At 43.3% G+C, this 4266-nt stretch overlaps 1 pseudogene; it reads right to left on the bottom strand.

Moving 5' to 3' along the window:
- Positions 1–1037: 1037 nt before the first annotated feature.
- LOC132430261 (olfactory receptor 52M1-like) lies at positions 1038–3289 on the bottom strand (annotated as a pseudogene).
- Positions 3290–4266: the final 977 nt, after the last annotated feature.

Below are 4266 nucleotides of genomic sequence, written 5' to 3'. Positions count from 1 at the left end.
CCCCCTAAAATTCACTGAAGTTCTAGGTTTTGAGTGTTAAGATTTGTCTCCTACCCTTTGGAGCATGTGTGTCTTACTAAGGCCTCTATTGTACTAAACACCTTTAGCTCATTTTGCCAGATCAACATGACATCGATGGATGATGGTGGAGGTCCATAGGATGCCCAGTCATCTTTAAATTATGTTATGACACAGGAAGAGTTAACATGCCCTTGAGGCAAACCGTATATGAGAACTGTTGTCCACCCCCTGTTAATGGAAATTGTTTTTGGGATTTTATCACTAAGATGGAAAACAATACATTTGCCAAATTCTCCATGTACCTCTGCAGCATTTTTGACTCTTGGTGGAGAGAAGTGTTAGAGGTTATTTGGCCTTCCCAACTCTTTGGCTCTTACCTCACAGGCCAGCAACACCACATGGAAGTTACTCAACCTACCAAGTACAGTCATTCTAATTATTCATCAAGTGACTGAAAACAGACTTTCTCCAAAACTTCAATTACTAACTAGACTCTGCTACCCAGAGTAGAACCCCAACTCTAATAGAGGGACCACGATTATGCTTTTGATTTCTGGGTGTCAGGGTCAACTCAAACTTTAACCTTCAATGCCTTGGTATTCCCCTCTTTTTAGTATAAAATTGCCTGAGTAAATGGCCAAAGTTATCTTTTAGGAAGGTCTCAGGAAATCATCATGGTATATAATAGGCATGCTTTTTTCACAGTTCTTCCACTTAGGTATCCAGGTACCTCTTTAGTTACAGCCCTAGATCTTAACACTGGCACAGGTCTGGGAACTGAGCAAGAGACTGACTTTATTGGAGTGACCATCCTCAGCCTCCTCATCCTCCATTCTTGCCTTGTTCTATGAATGGTAAGCAGAGCCTTGCTGGATGCCCATCTATTTTGGCCCTTGGGACACAATATCCTATGAACTATCTTTAACACTCCCTGTGGGCCAAGCCCCTTTGATTTTCACCAGTTTTTAGAGTAATTTCAACCCTCTGGCTTGTTAAGTGCTTCCATCTGGCCTCTGCTATGGCAAGGGGACCACAGCCGTGTGCTCACAGTAGGAGTGGGACATGACACAGGCTTTGTAAAGGGGCAGCTGCAGGTGGATCATCAGAGGCAGGGGTCCAATGTGGAATACACCCCAGAAGAGGCCAGCTAGCCCCAAACATCCCACCATAGTATGAGTGAGCACTGTGGTATGATGGAGTGGGTCTCAGATGGCTATGTAGTGGTCAAAAGCCATGGCAAGGAAGATGCCTTACTCAACCGTGGCAAAGCAGTGGATGAGGAACATTTGAGCCAAGGAGGCATCCAAGCCAATGTCAACAGCACCAAATCAAGATTCCCAGCAGTCTGGGAATAGTGGAAGTGGACAGAACCAGGTCAATGATAGCCTCTAGGCACAGGAAGAAGTACATGGGCTGGTGCAGGTAGTGCTCCACCATTACCAGCCAGAGTGGTGACATTCCCTTCCATGGCCACCAGGTATATGGAGCCAAAGGGGATGGAGAGCCAGATGTGCAGGGACTCCAATCCTGGAATGCCAGTGAGCTGGAAGGAGCTGGGTGTCCAGCAGACATTATGAAAAGTGAGTGTGGCTAGTTATAAATGCACCTTCTCACTTGTGCCTCAAAATGCAGTAGGACTTTTTTCTGGAAATAAAAGACAAGAATATTCGTAGGTCCTATAATAAGGAATAGGTTGTTGACTAGATAAGATTCTATAAACATTCCTCAAAGTTACAGAATAATGTCACAAGTTATTACTATGTGACATTACAGAATAATGTCACAAGTTATTACTAGATATCTACAGATTTTTCAAGCACAAGCCAGAATACATATTTGAATGAAATGTATGAATATCTTTTTTGCAATATGACTCTCAAAGTAATGTTTTTGCATCAATGAAAGTGACCTAAGGTGGACAAGTAACTATTAAGTCATTTAACTCTTGTAGGTTGGCTATTAGGTATTTCTCAGAATCATATAAGCAGGATTTGGTGTGAGGGCTCCTTGATTAGAGATGCATTGATACTGAAAGATACAGTCTGAGACTCTAGATAGACCCCTGGGACTATCTAGACTCTACGGTAAGTCAAAGCTTAATCTTGGGGCCAGCATTAGCTATTGGATGAGCTGAAATATTTAATCTGCAGACCAAGATCACAAGGCAGATGCAAGCTGGTGAAGAAGACTCTCCGGGGGGTGGAACAAAAATGATTTCTGACAGGTGATAGCTGATGATGGGAGCTCAGTTTGTGTCTGCCCAAAGGCAGATCCATGCAAGGGCTTACTGCTTTCTTGGAGGCTGAGTGAGGATAAGATTCTAGAAGCAGAGAGGGTTCTCCCCAGGAGGGAAAAAATATAATATTCATTGTAGAATAGCATGAAGCCTAGATGACTATTTGGCCAAAGAATCGGATTTGCTCAGAGTTCAGTGCAATTGGTTAATGGGGAGATGTATATTGAGAAAGACAACATGGAAATAGTTTTATATTTTTCTAGGATCTAAAGGATCATGCCAGAATGTGTTCCTATATACAATAGAAGAATGTCAGGGAAATAAGTATGTAAGAAGCTTTGTCTTCTACATCTTGAGCCTAGTTGGTTTGAATGTAGAAAAGTAGCCAGTATCTGGCCTTTAGAATTTTTCAGATCTGATTTCATATCTTGGCAGTAGGAACTTGAGGCAAATTACTTTGTCCCATTAGTTAAATACAACTGACCTCATTCTACAACAAAATTAAGTAGTGTGTCCTAGAGAAGTCATGAGGATTGAATGAGAAGGCAGTGTCTGAGGAACAGTAACCCTAAGCTTTAGCTCTTTAGACAGTTGAGACTAATGTGTAAAACCAAAGATACATTCAGTAAACTTCAAGAAATGTTGGAATGTCTCTCTCCAGGTAGCCAGGAGGATGCCACGAGGTGCCAGGCACCTCGTGTAAGCTGTTTGTAGTGACTTTATCCCACAGAATCCCTCTACTTGAGCTGGGATTTTCCTCCATCTCAAGGTTCTCATAGATGACTATGAATGAGAATAGAGAAAGTGTTGGCAGAAGCAGGAAAAAGGGAAGGTGAAAAGGCTGAGTTACTGGGGCTGGGAAAGAAAGAGTGCACAGGAGTCAGCCTGTGATTGAGATGAGGAGGTGGGGTGAGGCAAGGCTTTAGGCTGGGGGGACCCTGTCTTTGTTTCTTACCCTTTGTGTTGCTTATTCTCCATCTGTTCTCCATCTATTCCTCCAGATCTCTGTTCTCTGTCCCCAGAAGCTGACATTTATGGAGTACTGCTTTTCTTTTTCCCTCCAGTTTCTAGGTGGGTTCAGCCCATGTGATGCAGGAGATGAGAGGGTGAGACTAGCCATCAAGAACTTATTCCCCAGTCCCTTTCTGCCAGGCACACTTGGCAGTACTGTGATTTTCTACCAAAGACCACAGCTCCTGAAAAGTGACACCCCCCGCCCCTCACTTGTGTTCAGGCAACTGCATCTTGCCTTACCTGGTAGGCCTGAGTTAGGTGATGCTGCTCCCTGGGGTTAGTCCTGGGCCTCCACCATCCCTTGTCAGTTTCCTTAACCCTTCCCAGGCCTCTGTAGATGGTCTCTTCAGTTGCCCCCTTGACCATGCCACTTCTTCTTTGGATATATCAGACCAGATCCCAATAGTGTACAGTCTTCACCAGTATCATCGCTTGAAAACCTGCCTGCTTCCTCACTAGGACACATTGGAAAGTGGACAACTTCACAGACCTAGTTCCAAAGGCAAAAGAGTTCTAATCTCATTGTGGTCAAATGCTAAATGATCTTTACCACGATTTTTAGATTTACAATAAAAGGGGACTTGTCTACTTCACTCCTACCTCCTAATTTACTGGCTCTCATAACTTGATGTTTTACCAAGCAAAGTGTAATCATGTGAAGAAATCTAGTTTCCCTCCAGAAAAGAGAGAGTCCTTAAATGGAAAAATCAGTGAGACTTGCCAAATGAATTTGTCTTCTGTTCTGATGCTTGTCTCCCTTACTGTGGTTACCTTCCTCCTATGTTAGTGGGGAAGCTGTTTGACTGTCTATCTTCCCTTCTGAAGTTATTTGAGTCCCATCACTACTGAGCCACACCCTGGGGCAGTGGTTCCCTTCTAGGTTTGAGCAGAGAAGACACATTGTAGGATGATCTCACAGACCAAATTACATAAGAGGCTAAATCTATATCCAGTGAATTATGAGCATAAGAAATGTTTTCTCTCGAAAGTAGGCA

This window comes from Delphinus delphis, chromosome 8 (genome assembly GCF_949987515.2).
Source record: "Delphinus delphis chromosome 8, mDelDel1.2, whole genome shotgun sequence".
In the NCBI taxonomy this organism is placed as follows: Eukaryota; Metazoa; Chordata; class Mammalia; order Artiodactyla; family Delphinidae; genus Delphinus; species Delphinus delphis.
The sequence above is the reverse complement of the archived record's forward strand: the minus strand, read 5'-3'. Positions and strand labels throughout refer to the sequence as shown.